This window comes from Saccopteryx bilineata, chromosome 2 (genome assembly GCF_036850765.1).
Source record: "Saccopteryx bilineata isolate mSacBil1 chromosome 2, mSacBil1_pri_phased_curated, whole genome shotgun sequence".
In the NCBI taxonomy this organism is placed as follows: domain Eukaryota; kingdom Metazoa; phylum Chordata; class Mammalia; order Chiroptera; family Emballonuridae; genus Saccopteryx; species Saccopteryx bilineata.
In genome coordinates, this window is record NC_089491.1 from 187030123 (window position 1) to 187054889 (window position 24767).

The following is a 24767-nucleotide window of genomic DNA, read 5'->3' on the forward strand; positions in this document are numbered from 1 at the left end:
TGCAGCTGACTGGACAATCTCTTCTCAAAATAATGGATTCATTCCAACATTGATGGAGGTCTCTGCTGACCTGCCTCAAGACTCCATCTTCAACCTTACTCAGTACAATACTGTTACAAGTGAGATCCTGAAGAAATTGGTGATGACAAAGATGGAAGGAAGCGTGTCTATATTAAGATGCTAGAATCAGGTTCGAAAAATATTTGTAAAGACTGGAACAATGTGTAAGTCTGATAGGATAGAACTTAACAGGGAAGTGTTCACCATTGGGACCCTAAAAGCCACCCATACAAGTTTACAATATTTCAAACTTAATTTAAATGGAGCCAGGATGAGGCAAATACAAAAATGCACCTGTAAAGGCTTTGTTATGATAAGACCACCACTTGGCTTCTGGTATGTTTCCTGAAGCACCATGACATTAGCAGATGATAGGCCAGATGTTAGAAGGCTGAAGGTGGGGAAGAAACTCAGGTGAAGGGTGTGGTTTAAGAGTGCAATATGCAAAAGAAAACAATAAATTCCATAAGTGGCTTCTTTAAATACTACAAGAAGGGTCTCAGATTGTATTAATAGAAATATCATGTCCAGAATAAAGAAGAAGAAGTTAGGCCTCACCTGGAGTATTGGAGACAATTCTGGGTTACTCCTTTTTACAGAGGAGTAAAATTTAGAATATGGAGAGAAGACACAATTAAGATGGAAAGAGTGTTCGAGTCATATCACATCCCTACTCTCAACCCTGCAGACTGTGACCTTGTCAAGGCCACATGACTTCTGGCTACCTCTCCAAGCTCACTCCTGACCTGTTATCACCTTACTGTCCCCACTTCAGCCATACTGACTTCCTTGATGTTTCTCAAGCATGAAGCATATATTACAGTAGGGCCTCTGCTCTTCCCCCCACATATTCACATGGCCCATCTCAGTTCATTCAGGTCTTTGCTCCAATGTCACCTCCTCACTAGGACCAAGAAGCAGTGCTATTTCCCAGTCTCTTTCTCTTGCTTTTTCCTTCAGTGTATTTGCCATTATGTGTGGCATTACATTATGAACTTGTTTAACTCTTTACTTTCTGTCTTCCTTAATAGAATGTAAGTCCAGGAGGGCTGGAGTTTTATTTGGTTTCCTCTTCTATCCCCTGCTCCTGATATGCCTTAGGGACACCATGAGCAATCAGTTGGTGGATTCATTGAATGACACGAGGCCATACCATAAAGCACAAAGGAAAGCCTCTGAGAGCTATGCCAGACAGCCAGACACTGGACGACTGCTTCGTAGGAGCAGCACTCCCTGGATGGCCAGGCTGGGACAACGTGGATGTTTGAGAAAGAACTTGGTGTCTTAGCCTCTGTGTGAAGAGACAGTTCTAAGAGTTGGACCAGGTGGGCTACTCAGTGCATCCTGGTCATGAGACATGTTTTCCTCAGATGTGAGAAAGCCATCTGTGAAGGATATTGTTTGGAACTGCAAGTAGAGAGCACTTAAGACATTTTCTGTTCCAAAATTTTATGAGATTGTCACAGGTTGGGCCACCCCTTTCTTGTTTAAACATTTTTGAATTTGGACTATGGAAACGGTCTTTCTTTCTTTCTTTCTTTCTTTCTTTCTTTCTTTCTTTCTTTCTTTCCTTTCTTTTTTCTTTCTTCTCGTCTTTCTTTTCAAAAGATTTTTATTGTTTTTGATTTTACAGGGAGGGCAGAGTGAGAAGTATCAACTCACAGTTGCTTCACTTTAGTTGTTCATTGATTGCTTGTTGTTATGTGCTTTGACCAGGCAAGCCCAGGGTTTTGTGCGTGCAACCTCAGCATTCCAGGTCTGTGTTTTATTTGCTGCACCACCACAGGCCAGGCTGAAGTGGGTTTTCTATGTGAACACAATTGTTCTGTTTTGAATGTGATAAGAAATGCAATCTGTAGAAACAATGCCTGTTTTCTGAAATATGATTCAGAGCATATGGGATTTAGAGAGACTTTGATTTCATGGTTAATGTGTGTCATTCTTTGAGAGTACCCCATGAGAAAACAAAATGTACCTAATTTTTCTTATTCATATGTCCATTGTGCTTACCAGCCTTATAAATAACTGTAAATGTTGCTTTCTGAGTATCTTTCTAGATAAGAAGTGGCATCTGTTCCAAGGAGAATAATTTTAGCACTTAGACAGGCTGAGAAAGAAAATGAATTATCCCATGGTTGTCAATTCAGGTAGTCAGCCAGGAATTACCCTAGTAATGACAGACAGACAAAAGAGTGAACATGACTCTAATACACTTTTTTCAATGAGACAAAAGTTTTCTTTTTTTGAAAAGAGTATATTACATGTTGAGTATGAGCATAGAGCTCAGAGAACACAAAGGTCTATATATTTTTATAAATTAAAACAAACAAAAAATATAACACTGATGTATAAAAAGGACTCAGTGTTTCTCAAAGGAAAAGAGACAAAATATCAGTGTGGGGACAGGCCAGATGGCTTCCAGCCAGTATCTCTAGTGTGGACTTACTCCCACAGTCCTGAAGCAGGCTAGCAGCAGAGATACGACTGAAAGTATGTCATGGGAGTCTGTAACTGTCTGGCTATGTGATGAAATTTTTACCGCTTAGAAACATTAGAGGTTGGAACCCCATGGCTAGTGTTCTGGTAACCTAATAAGTAAAGAGTCTTTCCTGAAATTCTGAAGTTTGAAATTTTATTATTTTTCTTCTTTTCCAAGTGAGATGAAGGGAGACAGAGAGACAGATTCCCACATGCGCCCCTACCAGGAGCCAACCATTGGCAACCCCTGCCTGGAGCTGATGTTCTGCCCATCTGGGGCCATGCTTGCAACCAAGCTATTTTTAGTACCTGAGGTGGAGGTTCCACAGACCATCCTTAGCGCCTGGGGCTGATGATCTCGAACCAAGTGAATCATGGCTGCAGGAAGGAAAAAGAGAGAGAGAGAAAGAGGGAAGGGGGAGGGGTAGATAAGCAGATGGTCACTTCTCCTCTGTGCCCTGACTGAGAATCAAACCCAGGACATCCATATGTCGGGCCAATGTTCTACCACTAACCCAACCAGCCAAGGTCTGAAAATTTATTTCAAAAAACAAACAAAAAGCTCAAACATAATTTCAGCACCTGAAAACAATAACCAAGACTGAGTTGTATGAAAGCTACAAAAGGGCTGAATCTTCTCTCTCTCCCAACAACAGACAGATTCCAGAACATAGTTTCATGAGAAGGGGAGGAAGGTAGGTGGTTTCTTAATTTTAGTTGTTAGGAACTTTCCAGGAGGTGAATTTGTAGGGAAGTGGTCAGTGAAGCCAGAGCAGACCCAAGATCAGAAATTGAGAGGCCCCTATTACTTCGCTGTGGAATACAGGACCATCAGTGTTCTTCCTGGGCTCCAGCACCAGACAGTGGCTTTCCTGTGGACTGGCCTTTGGGTCTGGCCCAGGGCCTTGCTCTCCTGGTTCATCTTGTGCCTCAAAGAGTAAATCAGTGGAATCAAGACAACTAATGGACCAGAGTCAGAGCAATTCTGTTGCAATTTCTGGTTCATGCTTTACTGGCCTACCATCCCACTGGGCAGCCAGCTGCTTCAAGATAGGGGCACATCTTGTTCACCACTGTATCCCCTGAACCTAGTACAGCCCCAGTTCTTGAATTTTACTATAAAATGAAGTGAAAATCTCCAAAGGAATGCGAGTCTACATTAACCCTCTTCTAACCCATGGCACAGATTGCATGGTTCTGTATGACAGCTGGTTTTCTTCCTTCAAATTGCTTTGGGTTGTCAAGGAACAGAACAGCACCAGAAGTGAAGTGCATCTTTTCACTTGAACACTTAGTTCTCGGTGACCTGGGTATGAGGGCAGGGACTGAGTCCTTGCTCGCCCGAATCAACATATAACGCCTAGCACCCTGCAAATGACCAATAATCATTTGTTAGGTACAAGAACACAACGATGATGGCTGTTGGCCCAACTTGTGCTTGGCGGGCCGCTGTCATTGCCTAACAAACGGGCCTCTTTCAAAACAAGACATGTTAGGAAAGTGGATTTCCCTAAAGGGAAAAGCTGTGAGGGCAGCAGATCTTTTTCCTTCGGCTCTCTGGGAAGGTAGGTGAGGAGAAACATGTGACAAAACTTCCGAGGGTCGTGGTCCTGCACTGACGCCTGGCCTGAGATTTTAGCAGAGATCAGACGCCCTTGGCCTGGCTCCTTAGATGATAAACGCCCAGAAACAGGAGCCAGCAGGTTTGGGTCAACAGGCGTTCCCTCTTCACGTGACGCGGTGACTCCTCGCGCTCCCCCCAGACTGTGCTGCCACCAAGTGTCTCAAAGGTGAGGATACAGACCGTGGCCGAAGAGGCCGCCACCCTCCCCGCCGCTCCTCCTGGGCGCCTCCTTTGGTGACTCCGCCTGCGGCTCCAGTGCCAGGACAGAGACACCTGCCGGTGGAGCGTGGCAGTGCGGGTCCCCGCGGGACTGACCGATAAGCAGGCCTGGCTCCAGGGTGGGGAGGTTAAGGAGCTGCCGCAGTGCTCCACGTTCTCCTCTGCAAGCGGGCTCTTGATTATTTCCAAGGGACACAATGTTATCTCGTCTTTGCACATTCTGTGACAGATTGTAAAACAAACATGTTCAGGTAGAAGAGAGTCCAAATGTCCCCTGCTTTGGCCCTTCTCGACATCTTTACCCTGCCAGGCCCCCCACATCTGCTGTTTCCCCGAGCAGCTGGACCAAGAGAAGACAAGAACCAACTCCCAGACTCAGAGGGTCCTTGAAAGGGAGGCCACAGCCTCGACAGGTTTAAGTGAAGGTGAGCCGGCCAGATTGCACCATGCTCTGTCTGCTTCAGGGAGACCCTAAACCTGCGCGAGAGTGTGTGTGCGTGCACAGGTATGGGAGGGTGTGCAATGTGGAAACTGGATGCACTAGAAGCCAAAATGAAAAAAGACAGCAAAGTACAGTGAGGACAGGTAAGAACGACTTGTATGAGCCAGGGTGCTGGGGCCTGGGATATAGAGAGCATAGTCGGCTGCAGAGGCAGCACTGACCACCTCCCCTCCCTCCTGCCCCCAGTTATAATCACAGAGTTTCATTGCCACCCAGTACCAGAAGACAGGACTCCAGGGGAGCTGGAGAAGTTAAAAGTATTCTTTTTTTTTTTTTTTTTTTTTTTTTTTTTAAATTTTTCTGAAGCTGGAAACAGGGAGAGACAGTCAGACAGACTCCCGCATGCGCCCAACCGGGATCCACCCGGCACGCCCACCAGGGGCGAGGCTCTGCCCACCAGGGGTTCGCTCTGCCGCGACCAGAGCCACTCTAGCGCCTGGGGCAGAGGCCAAGGAGCCATCCCCAGCGCCCGGGGCCATCTTTGCTCCAATGGAGCCTTAGCTGCAGGAGGGGAAGAGAGAGACAGAGAGGAAGGAGGGGGTGGTGGAGAAGCAAATGGGCGCGTCTCCTATGTGCCCTGGCCGGGAATGGAACCTGGGTCCCCCGCACGCCAGGCCGACACTCTACCGCTGAGCCAACCGGCCAGGGCCAGTTAAAAGTATTCTTGAGGCTGCTAGTGGGGAGAAAATTCCTTCAGAAAGGGGGAGATTTGAGTTCTTGGAAAGACAGAGGGTTCTACTCCAGGAAATGGTGGCTTAAGCTGAGATGCCACAGGCTAGGCCAGGTGTATGGAATAGTGCCACACTGGCCCGTGGGGAACCACAACTGGGTCCCTACAGTCTGGAAAAGTGCACGATGAGCCTGGAATTTGTATGTGGTATAGTTAGAGCCTTGGTTCTCAAAGCACCATCAATCTCACCAGAGAATTTATTAGAAATGCAAATTTGGGGGTCCCACCCTAGACAGGCAGAATCAGTTTGGGGGTGTGCCTTAGGACCAGTCTTTAAGTTCCTCAGATGGTTTTGATGCTCTCCATAATTTTAGAACCCCTAGATTAGGAAGTGGAGAGTGGAGGAGCCAGCTGGGAGTTGGGCATGGAGGATGGGGAGGACTCCAGGTGTGGTGAAAGTTGGGCTTCACGTGTATATAAAGGGGAACAGTGTGTGCCACTGACACATATCAGATGTGGGGTGGCTATCTAGTTTGTGAGGGAATGAGTGCTAAATAAATGTCATTTGGTCCTGTTTAGTGTAGTGTGATGGCAGGGCGTCCACACGCAAATTCCGCAGGAAGCTGGAAGTCAGAGCCTGGAACACAGGTGGGAGGGCAGGGATGGGTTCACTGTGTGGGGTGGGTATGAAAGAAGTGGGTTGGCTCACTGAGGATATAAATATAGTGAGATATGACCAGACAGAAGATGGGAGGACATGGAGTCCGAAGCTTACAGGGAAGAGTTGGTCATGGAGGAAGAAAGAAAATGCAGTCTGTGCTGTGCCACTGAAGCAGACAAGGGAAAGAGACTCAAGAAAGAGCCAGTGGGAAGGAGGAGAAGACCTCAGACAGCAGCTGGCCTTGGGCAGTGTTTTCTGATCCATTAGTGGGCTGTGAAGCAATATGGTTGTGAAACCAGCGTTTAAAATAATAATAGAAAAATGTCACAGTGTATATCACATAGCAAAGATACAGTTTCCTGAAACTTCTGTTTAGGATATATTGGGGGGGGGGGGGGCAAATACAACATCATTTCTGTGACATTGTTGCCAAACATGTATAAGCTCAGTGCAATCATGAAAGAACAGCAGACAAACCAAAATAAAGGGATATTTGGCAAAATAATTGATCAACACTTCAAAAGTGTTAGTGTCATAAAAGCCAAGAGAAGTCCAAGGAACTGTCACAGATTCAGGAGGCTGAAGAGAAATAGCCAAATACAATGTGGGATCCTGGAGAGGATCTTGAAACAGAAAAGGGACATTAGTGCAAAACTGGGGTCTTTAGTTTGGTTAATAATATTATTAACCCATGTTAATTTCCTGGTTTTGACAATTACACTATGGTTTTAATAAGTTATATGAATAACACTAGGGGATTACCCTCCTTAAGACCTAATCACTTCCCACCACCTCACCTTAACAACATCACATTGGGCATTAGGATTTCAACATACGAATGTTAGGAGGACACCAGCATTCAGACCATAGCAAGGGATATATGAAAATTCTCTGCTATTTTTTCAACTTCTCTGTAAGTCTAAAATTAGCTCAAAATAAAAAGTTAAAAAACAAGACATTTTTTTGTATATGGAAATTGGGGGTGGGCAGTGGTTCATGATGTAAAATACTATGAGTTGTAGTGAAAAAAGTTTATGAGCCACAGTGTCTAGGTGTGGAGGGGACGTGGACCACAGTGGCAGGGCGAGCTTCTGGAGCTGAGGTCCTGGAGGATTTTGTGGGTGCTGTGTGGAAGGGTGAGAAGCTGCAGAACACAGGTTGTAGTCAGTGAGGGGGCTGGGGTTTTCATGGTGCCTTCAGTTCAGCTGTTTGACAGTGGCTGTGGATTTTAGATGGGGAGGAAGTCTGACAGGTGGTTGGGCACTGGGGATATTGAAGCTGTTACTGTTATCACCTGTAATATCCATTTTGGGGGAAATTACATGCCAGGAAGTGATCCCATGCTATGCAGGGGAGGGTAGCATTTGACAGTATAGGTTGCATTATTCCTTTGATTTTTTGAGGGTGGGTAGGAACCTAATTTCAGGTGTCTGCTTCACAATGTGTTTCACAATCGAAGTTATGATTGAAGAACTATTTCAAAGTTGAAGTCTCTCTGAATGCTAAAAGACCTAAGCAGCTAAGTGTCCCTCTTTCACAAGAAATTCTTTAAGCAACCTGGTAGAATGATGGTTCTGGAAATTTGGTAGCTTCTAACCTGTCTTGTAGATGTATTGAATTGGAGCAGTGATTCTCAACTGAGGGTGATTTTGTTCCCCAGAAGACATTTGGTAATGTCTGTAGACATTTTCACTTGTCACAACTGTGTGTGTGTATACACACACACACACACACACACACACACACACACACACACACACGTGCGCTACTGGCACCTAGTAAGTAGAGGCCAGGGATGCTGCTAACCATCCTGCAGTGCACAAGACAGACCTTCTGCCCCCACAGCAAAAATTACAAGCCCCAAATGTCAACAGTGTTGATGTTAAGAAACTCTGAATTAGAGAAGGTGAAAATGTGAAGTCAGTAATGATTAGGAGAGTTGTCTGGAAGCTTCTAACAAAAGGAGGATATTAAACTTCATTTCTTGGCTTGATTTCAAGTAGATAATTATAACTTGCCTACCTAAAATCTACACTTTCATTTTCAGCAGGTATCTTTCTTCAGTTCATGCTTAAACAGGCTCAGTGTGGCTGCCTTCCTGACAACAGGCAACATTCTATGCCTAAGTCAGTTACATGTGAGCAGTGGGTGAAAGGGCTGGTCTTGAAGTGATTCGAAACCTTTAGGGGATTAAAAGCACTAAAACAAGAAACTCAGGACATTATCATCATTATTAATTATTAGTAATATTTCAGCACTCATTGAGCCACACTCTCAGGATTCCCATAGGCTTGCCATTAGTAGAAAAGTCAAGATCAGATTCCTGACCTTTGGTCTAAACCAGATGCAGCCCAGAATTAATAAGTGAGCCTTTAAAAGCAGAGAGTGAAGGCTCTGCAGCCCTGGCTTCAAAGTGAATCTTCAGTCTTCTATTTGTACTCACTGTTCCCAAATTTAGAGTAGAGCGCACATACTTGTCTATTGCTTCAAGGCAAGAGTAAATTCTGAATTTATTAAACAGAGTCTGACTCAAGCAAACAAGACAGCCCAGGAGAAGTTTAGGGCAAAGGTTTGCCTCTTCCTTCCCTCACGTTTTAAAGATTACAACCATTTAGGGTGCCAAATATAAAATCAGAAGTTGGGCTGCCTATTGATGAACAAACCAAATAACTACCTTTCTATAAGCTACATAGATTAGTTTGTAAAACCTGATTTTTTCCCCCCAAGTATTTTAATGTTAAGCAAGCCTGGACAGCTACAGACAAGTATAAAAGGAGCAGGTTGGGTTTTTTTCCCTTTGTAGTTTTTTTTTTTTTTTTTTTTTTTTTTAGGTTTATTTTCCCTTTAACAAGATAGTATCAGTCACGTCCTTAGCAACCTGGAATTTTGGCAAATGTGACTTTTTGGATTGTGAATGGTGGTATATGTTTCTCTGCTTGACAATGGAGACTCTCCTGCAAGATTCTTAAAATTGTATATTATTTCAGAGTATGAGTGCTGCCTTTTATAAATAGACACAATACCACTAACTTTAATTTGATTTTTTTTGACAGAGACAGACAGAAAGTCAGAGAGAGGGACAGATAAGGACAGACAGACAGAAAGGGAGAGAGATGAGAAGCATCAATTCTTCATTACAGCACCTTAGTTCATTGATTGCTTTCTCATATGTGCCTTGACTGGGGATGGGGGGGTGTCATGAACCAGCGTGACAAATAATTTTGTGGGTCTCAGGTGGGAAAGGTGGAGGATTAGAAAATAAAAACAGAAAAAAAAGGATGGGATCAGGAGGTCTTATGGTGGCTGATGGCCTACCAAAAAGCCCCTACATTCCGCCCTGGCCAGTTGGCTCAGCGGTAGAGCGTCGGCCTAGCGTGTGGAGGACCCGGGTTCGATTCCCGGCCAGGGTACACAGGAGAAGCGCCCATTTGCTTCTCCACCCCTCCACCGCGCTTTCCTCTCTGTCTCTCTCTTCCCCTCCCGCAGCTAAGGATCCATTGGAGCAAAGATGGCCCAGGCGCTGGGGATGGCTCTGTGGCCTCTGCCTCAGGCGCTAGAGTGGCTCTGGTCGCAACATGGCGACGCCCAGGATGGGCAGAGCATCGCCCCCTGGTGGGCAGAGCGTCGCCCGCCCCTGGTGGGCGTGCCGGGTGGATCCCGGTCGTGCACATGCGGGAGTCTGTCTGACTGTCTCTCCCTGTTTCCAGCTTCAGAAAAATGAAAAAAGAAAAAAAAAAAAAAGCCCCTACATTCCCAAAAGCTTTATTTTTATAATGTAAGGCAAAGTCATTAGCAAATCAAAGAGATCTCTGATACAAAGTCACATTTCTGAGGCAAACCAAGAATTCTCCCCAGTGCAGAAAACCCCCCACCATGCATAACATCTTAACTTCACAAAACAAAGGGTAAAAAGAAAGCTGCCTCCAGTATGTTTGAGGGACATGGGGGATGGGACGGGTAGAAACCATCAGCATCACAGCTAACGTGGAGGTGTGAGGAAGGGCATGTAATTTGCCTTTACCAACTTAATCAATCAGAGATTGTGAGGAAGAACTTAGCCTTTAGCAACTTAATCAAGCAAGTGAGCTGGAGGGATGGGCAGTAAGGACCCTGTCAGCTTACTGCCAGTCCCCACACCTCTGTCCCCCAAAAATCTAAACCATAAGGACCCTGTCAACTTGCAGTCTCCAACAGGGTGGCACAGCAAAGCAAGTGACCCCTTGCTCAAGCCAGTGACCTTGAACTCAAGTCAGCAACCTTGGGTTTCAAGACAGTGATCATTGGGCTCAAGCCAGTGACCATGGGGTCATGTCTATGATCCTATGCTCAAGACAGTGACCCCATGCTCAAGCTGGTGAGCCCACACTCAAGCCCAATGAGCCTGCGCTCAGGCTGGTGACCTTGGGGTTTCGAACTTGGGTCTTCCGTGTTGCAGTCCAATGCTCTATCCACTGCGCCACCACCTGGTCAGGCATAATTGCTTTTTTAATAGCGAATGCACCCACACCCTCTCACCTAGAAAATTTTAAAGGTGCTAGCTGAAGTGAGAGGCAGACATTTTAGCCATGGGAACAAAGTTTGTCTTTGCAAATCAAACTAGTGTGTCCCAGACAAAGCCTGAGACCTTGGCTTCTGGTTGGGAAGAATCACACCGTAGTAAGAATTAATATTTATTGGCTGTTTAGTATATGCAAACCTGAGCCCAAATTCTCCTATAAAATGGCTTATTTAAACCTCGCCACAAGTCCTTAAAGTAGGTTCTACTTACTGTAGCCTCTATATTACAGCTGAGGAAACTGAGGCTCAGAGAGGTCATGTACTTTAGCCAAGGTCATGGAGCAGAAAGACTCACTGGAATTGGAAACAAGCCATCTGTCTCTAGAGCCTTTGTTCTTGACCTGTTCCAAACAGAAAAGCATGAATAATATTAGCATATGATAATTATATAGTTTTTAAAATGGAATTTATTGTGATGACACTGGTTAATAAAATAACATGGTTCCAGTGCTGCTGTTTTTACATTCATGATCTCTTTTGTTCAGGAGGCACAATGGTGACTAGTTTTGGAAGGTGTATCTTCATAAAGATGAGCTTTGGGAATAGCAAGATGCAGTCCCACATGCTCCCTTTCCAATGCCACATTTACAGAAGGCTGACTTGAGCAAATATGGTACCTGAAAGACCAATTGTTTATATTCTTTCTGCCCAAGATGAATTTAGGTTGGGAGGTATTTTAGATATTTTTTTTGGTAACATTTCTTCTTCTACATGTAATGCGTGTGGCTGAGGCCAGGCAGGTCCACATTGGATTCAGGCAGACAGTAGAGAAACTGCGGAGCCGGAAAGCATTGGGTCATTATGTTCAATAAAGTCTCACAACAGCAGAGAAGCACACAGGCAGGGGAAACTGCCTCTCAGGCAAAGAAACAGCAAGAATGACTTGCTCACAGTGGCGGGCAGGCAATCCACCATCTACAACGCCCCTGAGTGCAAGCACCCATAGCCTTATATACGCCATACACACAGGGAGCTGTCACACACTCATGTACCAATCAGGCAAACCAGCAGGTAAGCCTAACACAGCTGCCCCACACTACACTTTTCCTAAACACGATGCCACTGACATCTCCTTGAAGTTGAATTATACCTCTGGCCTTACATTGCAGGAAGCATTTTACTCATGGCTGTGTTTTTGGAAGCTAAGGGCCTGGAAGGAAGAGCATATTTATCTTGGAACTGAGACCTGAGAATTGAGTTCCTCTCTTGAACATGGCCTGAGATATATCACCTCCCCATATGGAAGTTCAACCTCAGGTACATAAGGAGCCAACTGTAAAATTTAAGAGTAAAAGGGAGCAAAAGGCATTAATTTGGATGAAAGCTGATGAGGTCAAGTACAGCAATCTATCATATCTTTACTGCTACCTCAACATCCATTCCATGACGTCTGTTCTAGTTTTAAGATGACCTTTCTGCATCAAGTTTGAAACAGAACAAGTTTTGTTGATAAGGTACAGACATTGTATGCTTATGAGACATGTAGCAACTTGTTAGCATGACCTATGAGGCCCTTTGAAATTGGTCTCCAACCCTCATGTCTACCTCTAGCACCTGCCACTCTCTACTTTGCAGCTACACCAGATGGCTAAACCCCCTTTTCTCCAGGTGAAGAACAAAGCAAATCAAGGCCACATTTCAGAATTCCAAGGACTGGTTTTCTACTTCCTCAAGGCTGCAATTTTGAGTCTTAGAAACAAGACTAGGCTGGATGGTGTGGTCCCAAGATGATCAACTCAGAAAGCCCAAACCTCCCAGAGATAGAGGGAATTTAATTAAGTAAGGAAGGACGCATTTCATGCCTCCACATGGTTCATCTTTGTGGTTCTCTCATCTTGGGCTGCCTTTCTTTGTTTATCTCTGGAATTATATTTTTCTTTCTATAGCCAGTTACTTCCAGTGAGAAGCTTTCTCATCACCTTCTGGCCCTAATCAAATATATATACCTTAAGCGCTGTCACAGCCTTAAAGGCACTAGTCAGGTGAATCTGAGCTCCTCCGAGTCCTCTGCGCTCAGTATGAGGACAGCCCTTCCATCTCCTCATCTCCCTGAGTTTCTAGAGAACAAGAATGTCTCCTTTTCACTTTTCTAATCCTCATAGCACTCAAGTTAATGGTGTACATCTAGGTGTTCACTGAGTGTTTGCACATTGAATTGAATACAACCCCTAGGACTTGGATTAGCTGAATGAAAACCACTCTTGTAGGACTCCAAGATATGGGAACTTGGGTAAATTTCATAACTAAGCCAGAGTGGCCTGTCCTTAGGGGCCCATGAGAAAGGCTGCATAAAACCTGGAATTTTCCAGACAGTCCTGGATTGAAAGAATCTATCTTGCTCTCTGAGTATACTTTATAAATCTCATACCAGCCTGACCAGGCAGTGGCACAGTAGATAGAGCGTTGGACTGGGATGCAGAGGACCCAGGCTCGAGACCCTGAGGTCGCCAGATTGAGAACGGGCTCATCTGGTTTGAGTAAAAAAAAAAAAGCCCACCAGCTTGGACCCAAGGTTGCTGGCTCCAGCAAGGGTTTACTCGGTCAGCTGAAGGCCCACGGTCAAGGCACATATGAGAAAGCAATCAATGAACAACTAAGGTGTCGCGACAAAAAACTGATGATTGATGCTCCTCATCTCTTTCCGTTCCTGTCTGTCTGTCCCTATCTATCCCTCTCTCTGACTCTCTCTGTCTCTGTAAAAAAAAAAAAAAAAAAATCTTATACCAGAAGTTCCTATCTTGGGACTTGGAAAATATGATTGCTTTATCTGTGGGACATCCAGAATAACAATAATAATCACACCCAAGGAGTCAAACATTTGTTAACAACAAATATGGAGCTAAGTAAGCATGACCACACAATGAGGCAAGTAGGTGAGAGAATTTTGTAGTATTTTTATGGCTTTGTCATTTATAAATTTTATTCTAATGATTTCTTAGCCTACTTGAAATTCTTCATTGTGGGCTCAGTGCAGGTGTGACTTAATGAAGAAGGAAACAGGAGTTAAGTTAGCTGGAGAGCCACAGCAGAAGTCTCCCATACCTGACCTGTTTTTGGGTATAGGGATTATTCATGGTGGCTGTCAGCTCTTACTATAGACAACAATTAGAGTCCATCCTAACCACCAGCTTAACTTCTCCCAGAAAGGCCTGTAGCTTTTCCAAGTGAGGGTTATTCATTTTTTCTAGCAGCTCAAAGGACCCTGTTTACTTAGAATTATTAAGAACTGTGGACCCTGAGAAAAAAGAAGGGTTCCTGGTGACTAACTGGGCTCAAAAACAAAACAAAAAAATAACAACAACAAAAAAAGCAGAGCCTAGCAGCCATTTCTACACAAGGACGTCTCATTCAAATTGCACTTCACAGTGAAGCCTGCACTAAGCTGCCTGCCTTCTTCACTGAACTGCCGCCTGCCTGCACTGTATTTCTGCCATCTGAACCAGCTCTTATAAATGAGTTCCTGGTATTCTATTTCAACCAATAGGACTGAGGCTTTTCCTGCCAATCGGAATTGTGCAGCTATATCTCCCCCCCCCCCATCAACATCTTTACCAAACAATCAGTCTCCATTCTGACCAATCAGGACAGTGTCTTTTGAACCAATCAAATTTGTATGAGGATAGGCCAATCAGGGACCAGAGGCAGGAACTTGTAGGTCAGCCCTCCTCTGGCTCTGGGAGTGAACTTTCCCTTTCCATGGAAGACTGAAGACAGTGATCTCTTGGCTGGAGCTGAAACACTGAAGATGTCTTGCCAGAGTAGACTGGCACAGAGAAGAGCTATCTAGCTGGAGAGAGGTTTGACCTCACGGCCTCTAGGCCCCAGGGTTACCTAACTCCAGAGACTCCTAACAGCTGTGTGGTTTCACTGTCACATTGCTTCATAATTGAGCTGTAACACTATTGAGCTGTTCCACAGCCATGCTGTCCTTATAGCTATACTGTTCTTACAGCTCAATAACAATTGAGCTGTTTGCACTAAAGCTTTTTTCTTCACTGCACCCCAAATTTGGGATTCCTATTGGCATTGAGTTGGTGCCAATGACCATCAGTGGACAGTATAAGCCCTTCATACAAGTATAGATTATTCTTTATTGTTTCTGGTAAAATGCACAATTGTATTGTATGTTAAGTCCTAAAGTCAAGGCAGAGAACATTTATAATTTGCATCTATAATCCCTTCTCTCAAGCTTCCTGGAATCTTCTTCCCCCATATTCTTGAAGCCCAACTCTAGTGCTAATACTACATTAGGCATTTCCTATGGCCTGCAAAATCTATTAATAGGTGAGAGAAAAGTCACAAGTGCAGTCACAATAGTTTTTCACAAATCTATGATATTTTTCATGGGAGGCAGTGGAAACTGATTGGGTATGTGGAATTTATCCTTTATCTTATTCTTATATGCTATCATTTCTCTCTGATAGGCTGAAGGGTGAGAATGGCCTGATGACGACTGAGTCCTCACCTGGCTAGGCTGTGGGCATCACAGAACTAAGGCTAAAGGCCAAGAAAGAAGGTGTCACAGCCCATTTGACATCCATCAGAAAGGATAAGATTGGTGGATAATTTCCAGGGATCTTGCTGCTATACAGAATAGACTTCTAGGGCAAAAAGTTGGGGTTACCTGAAATTCCAAAAATGTCCATGTGATTCTGTCATGCTTAAAAAATGTGTTTTTATCCTGGCAAATAACACCTCACATAAATCTTACCATTTTAACATGTTTATGTTTACAGGTCACTGGCATTAGGTATATTCACATTGTTGTGAATCATTGCCATCTACCTCCAGAACTTTTTCACTTTCCCAAACTGAAATTCTGTCCCCATTAAACACTAACACACCAGTTCCCTTTTCCTCAGTTCCTGGCACCCACCATTCTACTTTTTGTTTCTATGAATTTGTCTATAGGATTTCATATAAGTAGAATTGCACAGTATATGTCTTTTTGTGACTGGCTTATTTTACTTGGCACAATGTCCTCAACTTCATCCATGATGTAGCAAGTGTCAGAATTTCCTTCCTCTCTTTTGCCACATCTACCATGAGAATGAAGACCATTCACATCAGTCAGTGTGTTGACATTTCAGAAAATGTCGACTCCACTCTGAAGGGATGCAGTTATTATGAAGGCCCCAGAGGAACCTTGTGCAAAGACTACAATCATATCAGTGTAGAACTCAGTTTCTTTGGACAGAAAAAGAAGAGGCTTTGGGTTTGACAAAGGTGGGGAAATAAAAAGGATCTGGCTACTGTTGGGATTATTTTTAGTCATGTACAGTAGTGGGTTCAACTGTTGGTCCATGGACCAGTGTCTGGTCTACCAGAAATTTTGTGCTGTCTATAATCATTGGGTCTATAATCTTCATACAACATCAGGGTGGTTGACTCTTTTGCAAACTAGCACAAAATTTCTGCTGATCTGGCCCTGTTCCATGGACCTGCAGTAGAAAAACACTGATGTATAGAATGTGGTCAAGGGTAGCACACTGGATTTCCGTTTGAAGATGAGGTCTATGCTTACTTCCTTATCAATGTTGTTGTCCAAGAGAATGGGCCTCTTGTGAATATATGAAATTTCTTGAGTGAAAAATACATCTGCTGGGTTCAGATAAGGCCAGGCATTACTGGTTCAATATCTCAAGTGCGGAAAGATGAATTAACTCTTGAAGGTAATGACAATGAACTTGTATCAAATTCAGCAAGACAGAACCATTAAAAAACAGGATGTCAGAAAAATTTGGATGGTATCTTTGTTTCTGAAAAAGGAACTGTTCAGCAAGCTAATAACTAATCTCTAAGTCATCCAGCTACAGAAACAACAAGATGCTGGATAATGTCTAAGACCTATTTGTGCCATTTTAAAGATCCAATGAAAGCCTTGCATTGAAAAAATAATTTCCCTTCAGAGTTAAGGCTGAAGAATATTCCACTGTATGTATAGACCACATTTTGTTTACTCATTAATCCATGGACACTTGGGTTGCTTCCACCATTGGCTACTATGACTAATGCTTCTATGAACATAGATGTACAAATATCTTTTTGAGTCCCTGTTTACAGTTCTTGTGACCATATTCCCAGAAGTGAAATTGCTGGATCCTACAATAACTCTATGTTTAACTCTTTGAGAAACTGCCATATTGTTTTCCACAGCAGCTGTACCACTCTGACCCTCTTGGTAGTACAGTCTTTGAAGGAGGCCAGCTTGAAAATATGTGAATATTCTTCTGTAATTATCCAAGGACTTGGTACTGAGGGTGTCACTGAGTTTCTGCCTTTGGTTCCCCATCTATAGTGGGGAGATGGTAATTATTGCTCCTTTCGGGAAAACCAGGGACTTGGGAAGTTGTTAAGAGAGACGGAGAGGAAATGTGGTTTCAAATAACCTGAATTCCTAGGGCCAGAGCCTTGCCCTCCCTTCCTCTAGCGTGAACTGCCCCTCCTGCGATGCACAAGTCAGGGCTGGGGGAGACTGGAGGCCATGTTTGCTAAGTTCTGATATGTTCTGCTTATCAGACATGGATATCAAGGCTCTTTTCTGAGGTCCTTGTATAATGGGCCATGCTCAGCCAGCAGGCCATTGCGCCTGCACATCTGATTTTTGTTTAAGTTTGCCATCTTCCTTTTCCTTTAATGCGGCAAACAGTCCCCGAGAGAAAAGTTTCTACTTAATGTCCATCAACATCCAATGAAGATTCCATTAAGAATGTGATGGCTGCGTACTTTCCTTCAGCCACCCCACCTGACCCCGGCCAGTTCTCACACAGGCTGTCAGGAGCACTGCCAGGTTCAGAACACATATTCTCTCTCTGATCCACATCAGAGTAGAGGAGGCCTCATGCCTGCCTCTCACTGAGGATTACAAGAAAATTGGCATCCTGTCCTTTGGCAGGCTGCCTGAAGCCACACCTTGCCCCTCTGGCATTAGGACAGGCAGCTCTGGCCAGAGTGGCTCAGGAGTGCTCTGAGGAAGGCTGTTGGAGAAGCCGGGAAGTGGCGTGGCGGGTGTGCTGCTCTGGCTGCAACTCTGTCGTGCCCTGTCTTTGTCACAGCTTATGGAGGGGTCACCCCGGAAGAGCTTGGCTGTCTTTTTCGTTAGGCTGCCAGCAGCCACCAGCTGAGCCATCTACATGAAACCTCTTGCCCACACAGGATCAGCAGAAGGGAGCGCAGACTCCTCAGTGCTGACCTTGGAGCTCTCTTTAAGACACAAGTTCCAGCCTGCACCTGACAACAATGGTGTATCTCATTTCCGAAGCATCAGCTGGCCAGTTCACTAGGCCTTGGTGACCTGGAAAGGAGGGTTTTATCATCTGGGCAACGGCTGTGATGCAGAAGGAAGTCTACATGCTGTACCACAAATCCTGGTTCCTGGCCAGGCCTGGCCTCCTGGCGTGGCCTTTTGGAGAGGACTTGCTGTCTCTGGAGGGAGGCTCTATGGATGGCAGCAGGGGTCCTGCCCTCATTCACCTGGAATAGCACCAGGCAGAGGAGGCACTCAGTCAAGATTTGAGGAATAACTGAGTCCCCACCTGAAACCTGGCCTGGGTTGGAGAGTAGGCTCACCAGCGTACAGACTCAGTTGGGAAGTGAGTGCATATGGAGAGCCCTTGGCAGTTCTGTTTAGAGGAGGCCTTGGGCAGCATAACCAGGGCTGTTCCTCTCTTGACTTTCTCCTCTAACTGAGCCATCACTGAATACTATCTTAGAGACAGGAGAACACAGGCATCTTCCAAACAGGGGAGGGGATGACAGGGGGAGGGAGTAAGAACTATATTAAAACATGCAGAGTAAGGATGTCACCTTCTGGGTGGGTGGGGGTGCACATATTTACATATCCACACATACACCCCAACCTGCAAAGGGACACAAGCTCTTCTCACCCAACTCTTCTGCTCTCTCCTTTGCAGGATGTGCTGAATCAAAATTTAACACTAATGGTTTAGAAATCTTAGGTGGAAAAAACCCCACACACTGAACATGCTATTTAAAAATTTAAATTAAAAAAATGTCATTTTTAGTTTCCATATTTTGCTAAGTAGGAAAGAGCATAATTTGCAGACTTTTTCCAAGGAGAGAGAAAAGGTCCAATGAATCCTGACTCTTCGGCTGGAAAAGATATTGGATTTATTTACTCTTTATTTGTGTCTGTTCAGTCATCCTACCTTATTCCAACAAGAGGGCTAACTCGGCTTGGAGAAACTGAGCCTCTTCATTTTCCGGGATCATCACAGATTTTCCAAGAGGGAAGAGGATTCTCAGTTAACAAAACACGAGGAAACAGTTCTCTGTTGCTTAGAAAACAGCTCCCTGCATGGAGTAAGAAGAGGCTGGAAGCTGGAAGCTGGGGGCGGGGCCCCGGGCTGCAGCGCGAGGTGTGACCCGCCCTGAATCACATTGCACCGACCAGCTGCACAAGCTTTTAGTGCAGTAATAAGCTTGATCTTTTTCTTCAGATACAAAGGGTACCCGCAGCGGCTCTAAGTCACGTGACCCAGTCAGGTGTTGTTGACCCAGTCAGGCAGTGCCGAGACACAGAAACCGGCTGGTTGTAATGAAATTCCAGGTTTTAAAGACACGAGCTCTATTTTTATAAAACAACTGGGACTGCGATAGAAGGTGTAGGAGTGGATTGGGTGTCTTAATCTAACTAAGAACTTTTCTTGGAGAGGAAGAGAGCCGGCAGCCATTCCCTGGTTTGTGCTGCTGCAGGCTTGCCAGTGGAGTCCTCCCTTGCAGATCTGGAGCCCCCCCCCCCCCCCCCCCCCAGCTTCCCGGGCTTTTTTTTTTTTTTTTTTTTTAAGTCTGCTGGATACATAGTCTCTTATCTACTATCTTTTTTTTCCTTTAAATGTTTGTATTTATTATTTTTTTTCTTTTACAGGGACAGACAGGAAAGGAGAGATGAGAAGCATCAATCATTAGTTTTTCCTTGCTATTGCGATACCTTAGTTGTTCATTGATTGCTTTCTCATATGTGCCTTGACCGGGGGCCTTCAGCAGACAGAGTAACCCCTTCCTCAAGCCAGTGACCTTGGGTCCAAGCTGGTGAGCTTTTGCTCAAACCAGATGAGCCCGCACTCAAGCTGGCAACCTCAGGGTCTCGAACCTGGGTCCTGAGCATCCCAGTCCAACGCCCTATCCACTGTGCCACCACCTGGTCAGGCAGCTTCCTGGGCTTTCAGTTGAGGGTGGGCGGGCCAGTTGACACAGGGCCATAGTGTTTGGGAAATGGGAGACCGAATTCTGAAATTAGCAGAAGGCAAATGTTTCTTCCTTATGAAATTCATGCTTCTGGGTCCCTTGAGTTTGGTTGGGGTGATGGGTGCACAAGACAGTGAGCCTGTGGGCCCTTCTGGAGTTCTCATAAAAATGAAAACTGAAATTAGTAGTTGGCTCCTTGAAGTCCTTCTGTGGTTACGAACAGAAACTGGGAGGACTCTGCCTACTTAAATGTTCCCTTGTTCAGTCCTTTGAATTTAGGAAGAAGTTCTTTAACTTTCTCCAACTTACATAGTGTTACTCTATGTTTTCAAAAAGTAGTTGTCAAACTGAGTTTGATTTAGCATAGAAGGGAGAATAGTGGGATGAATAAAGAGTTTAGAATCCTTGCTGGAGGGAAGGGATAGATAAATTACAGTTAAAAGGCCTTAATAGAAACTAACATTTTTTAAAAACCTAGCTGAGTTTTATTTCTATTATAGGAAAGGTACTTTCCAGAAACACTGTGCAATTTGGACTCAGCCTTCTAAGAAAATCCACCTGCACAGTCTGGAGCCTTCAATTCTTATTCATTTAACTCTTTTCAGAAGGAACAAATGCATAAAGAATTTACAATTTTCTGCGTTCACTGTGTCACTGAAATATAGCTATTTTAGGAAATTTAGTTAGGGAGTTTACATATCTCCTTCCTCACCTTTCCTCAGCTCTATTCTCATCAAAAATGTAAAAATATGTGACCTAACGGGATGGATCCTGGTTTTGTAGAATCTGAAGCTTATATAATTTAGGAGGCCCTTTTGAAGAAAACATAAAATTAAACATACAAAATTGGGTATTAAACTATCACAAAACTCAGAAAAAAATTATTTGCTTAACATACCTCTAAATCCTTTTACCTTACATTTTTGGGTGCATATTTTTGATGGCCTTCTGTCCCTGAAAGGAGAGAACTTTCATCCTGACCAGTTAGCAATTTTAAGCATGCTTAGAACTGTCCAAGTTTGATGATTAGAAAATTTTTTCTGGACTAGCTTTTGACTGGTTTGTTCCAGCTCTATTTTGCATCTTCTGTGCCCTGGCCTGGCCCACAGTACCCTGGGTGCAGGGTACACTCATTGTGACCTGACTCATGGGTCTGAGCCCTCATGTGTCCATGCCAGTAAGTGGGCACAGTGGGCCATAGGAATATTCCCAAAACATTCTCTAATCCAGAACAGTCAGCAGTCACTTAACTAAATACAATCTATAAGTTTATCAATATATCTTAACTCAAAGCAAAGATATCTCTCACTCAGATTCTTCTTGGTCAGATGCCAAAAATGCCCACAGCCACTCCAAAGTCACCAGAAGAGCAGAGGTCTTAAGCAATTACTACTGCCAAGTTTCCAGAAAGCAAATGACCATGGATGTGCGGCTGGAAGTCCTGGACCCTCATTCTCATTACCTTCAAGCTGCTTTTTGGTGACTCCTGGGGCATACTAAGTTTATCTCAAGGAGTCCTTTTCTGGGTCCTTGAATAAAAAATCCTTATTTCAGGCAAACTGGCTTTTGTGGACATCATGGGATGATTCATCAAGGTAAATTCCATTTAGTAAGAAGCCTCTGCTGGGCTCTGACTCAGCCCCTCCAATGTGTCCATGCCCTTCCCTGGGCCAGGATCTCAGGGAAACCAGTCTCCGGCTCTGCAATACAGTAAAGGGAAGAGGAAATGGGGCAACAGGGAAGTGTCATTGTTCCAGGCTTCAGAGTGGCTGTTATAATAGTCATGTTCTGCAGATGACAAACTGAGGCTCAGAGAGATGGTTTCCTGCCTACAGTCACAAGGTGGGATCCTTTAAAGCTGGTACTCAAAACCGTGTCTCTGTGACTTCCAAGGCTGGTTCTTTCAAAGTAGTCACAACTCTGGTCTTATTCTTTTCCTGAAGTAAATGCAACACCTATCTCATTTAGTTTCTGGAGTGGAGCCCACTGTATTTCTGGTGCTGACCCTCCTCTTTACCTCTGAGCTAGTAGTATGATCTCATTGTCTGCTCATATAGTTAGGGAATGGGGTCCCAGGGTTTCCTGAAGTTCCCCTCTCTCCCTCTGATGGAATGTTCTCTCTGGGACTTACCTGCCAATGCCACTTTAACCTTATCAACATGACTCTTCACTTTCACCTTGCTACCCCTTTGATGTCCCTAGAATATGCCACCTTCCTTTATGCTGCACAGCAGAAAGAACTACCTTGTTGAATCACTTGCTTAGCTTGTCAGGATGATATTTTGAATTGGGCAGGCTTGCCAACATGTTGCTTAAGGGGGAAAGGAGGCTGTCAGTTCAGGAATCTATAAAGACACTAATTAGCTGGATGGATGGAAGGTGTACCAATGCAAGCGGCAGCATCTCCTCTCCCAATGGGATGACCCTTCTGATACTGTGTCCTGATGGCTGGGGTTCTTCCTCCCAGGTCAGGCTGCAGACAAGGGCTTGAAAACATTACTGACTTCTTTAGCTCAGGGTTTCTCAACTTCAATGCCATTGACATTTTGGGCTGGACTGGGATCAGCAAGTGGGGACCTGCCTTGTGCATTGTAAGATGTTTATAGTATCCCTGGCTGCTCACCACTCCCAAATTGTGACAATCAAAAATATCTTCATATCTTCAGACTCTGCCAAATGTCCCCTATAGGGCAAAATCTCCCCTGGTTGAAGCCACTGTATAAGCCCCATCAGCTGACTGCCATCATCAATCAGCTTTCAGTTGTGATGCTTTTTAAAAAATTTTTATTGATTGATTTTAGAGAAAGAGGAATGGAAAGAGAGAGAAACAGTGATTTGTTGTTTTACTTATTTATTCATTCACTTGTTGATTCTTGTATGTGCCCTGACCTGGAATCGAACCCTCAAGCTTGGTGTATTATGATGACTGTCTAAACAACTTAGTTATCTGACCAGGCTTTTGTAGTGATTCTTAACATGTGGAGTCAGGAGACAGAGGGACTCTTTGCTGTCATAAGGAGAGGACACCACAGTGGGATGATCTAAGGCAGACACAGATTCATGATGCCAGCCCTTGGAAGAGAGTGTGAGGAAAAAGGCCACACAAAGCTTTGAGTATAGACGCACACTCATTTCTCCATAGTCAGACTTAATCTGAGGTCAGAATGCTTGCCTTAAAAGTTTAGTTTGGAGGTTAAGAGTTCTGTTGTCAGAGACCCAGGTTTGAATTCCAGTTTTGCCCCTGATTAGCTGTGTGACTTTAAACAAGTTACTTTACCTAGCTGTGTCTTGGTTTCCTTATTGTAATACAGAAATGATAATGTAATCTAATATGAGGATGATACAGGGGTGGGTAAAAGTGGTTTTATAGTTGTGAGTTTGCAAACCAGTTTATTCTTGTATTATTATTTATTTATTATTATATTATTTGTCTTCTTCTTGTTGCTATTATTTCATATTCTTACAATTTATCTTTTAGGTAATGAAGACTGTAATTTAATCCACTCTTGCCCACCTTGTATCTATATCTTAGAGCTGTTCTAAGAATTCAGGGAGAAAGTGCATGTGCCTGACTCAGTAAGAGTTTCACCAACATGACCCAATTTTTAAATCTCTGTGCCAATCTTTTATTCTTTTTTTTTTTCTGTATTTTTCTGAAGCCAGAAACGGGGAGAGACAGTCAGACAGAGTCCCGCATGCGCCCGACAACCTTTTATTCTTTTTAAAAAATTATATAGGTAAGTAGATCTCTGCCCCACTCTTCCAGATAATTGTGTCAATCTCCTGCTTGGTTGATTCAGGAAACAGTGTACCAAGCACCAACTTTAGAATCTCCTTCTTGCTGTTTCTGAGAAGTACAACCCTGTCTTTGAGAACACTCGTGGATATGTGCGAAACTGTTGCTTGCCACCACTGACCCAGCAGGGTTCCTGGCCACATGTATTTACAGTGTGCTCGCTCTGCTCATGTGAGTCTGGGATGTGTTATAAACATTTTTAACCTCATCAGGTCCATGAAAGGGTTTGCTAATATTATAGACAAGGTATAATTTTTAAAAAAATGGAAAACAGTGAAAAAGTAATGAATGGAACGTTGTCCCACATTAGGCAAAGTTCCAGAGAACAAAAGGCCATGTGTTATGTATAAAAGCTACTTTGCTCTATAGCAGGGGTCCCCAAACTTTTTACACAGGGGGCCAGTTCACTTCCCTCAGACCGTTGGAGGGCCGGACTATAAAAAAAACTATGAACAAATTCCTATGCACACTGCACATATCTTATTTTAAAGTAAAAACAAAACAAAACGGGAACAAATACAATATTTAAAATAAAGAACAAGTAAATTTAAATCAACAAACTGACCAGTATTTCAATGGGAACTATGCTCCTCTCACTGACCACCAGTGAAAGAGGTACCCTTCCAGAAGTGCAGCGGGGGCCGGATAAATGGCCTCAGGAGGCTGCATGTGGCCCGCGGGCCGTAGTTTGGGGACCCCTGCTCTATAGTCAACAATAATCAGCTAGGTCAAGGAATGGACAGAAATGAGAGGATTTGACGTGTCATGGCTTGAGGTGCCACATCAACAAAGACTGTACCTTGAGGAGCATGCCAAGAGCTTCTGTGAAGACTCAGAGGCTAGAGTGATGACATGTTTGTCCAAGCCATAGGTATTTACTCTGTACAAGGCTCCTTTGAATTTGCCTGACTTCAAAGTACAGGGGAGTGGGTGGATATGAAGCTGCTAAGGAGAGTCTCATGATATCTGCAGGTACTATCTCTCTCAGTGCGT

The 24767-nt window shown here is 44.1% G+C and overlaps 2 long non-coding RNA genes and 1 pseudogene across 2 annotated transcripts in view; 2 read left to right on the forward strand and 1 right to left on the reverse strand.

The window, feature by feature from the left end:
* LOC136323085 (uncharacterized) overlaps positions 1–24767 on the forward strand; it is a 72307-nt gene that overhangs the window by 38612 nt on the left and 8928 nt on the right. Inside the window, exon 2 of the long non-coding RNA XR_010728910.1 lies at positions 23779–23945. This is a non-coding gene — a long non-coding RNA (uncharacterized lncRNA). The remainder of the gene's footprint in view (positions 1–23778; positions 23946–24767) is intronic.
* On the reverse strand, positions 2796–19111 carry LOC136323086 (uncharacterized). The gene is made up of 3 exons (XR_010728911.1): positions 18940–19111; positions 10983–11112; positions 2796–2916 (listed from the first exon to the last, which is right to left on the reverse strand). It is a non-coding gene; the product is annotated as an uncharacterized lncRNA (long non-coding RNA).
* LOC136323765 (large ribosomal subunit protein uL6 pseudogene) lies at positions 15693–16565 on the forward strand (annotated as a pseudogene).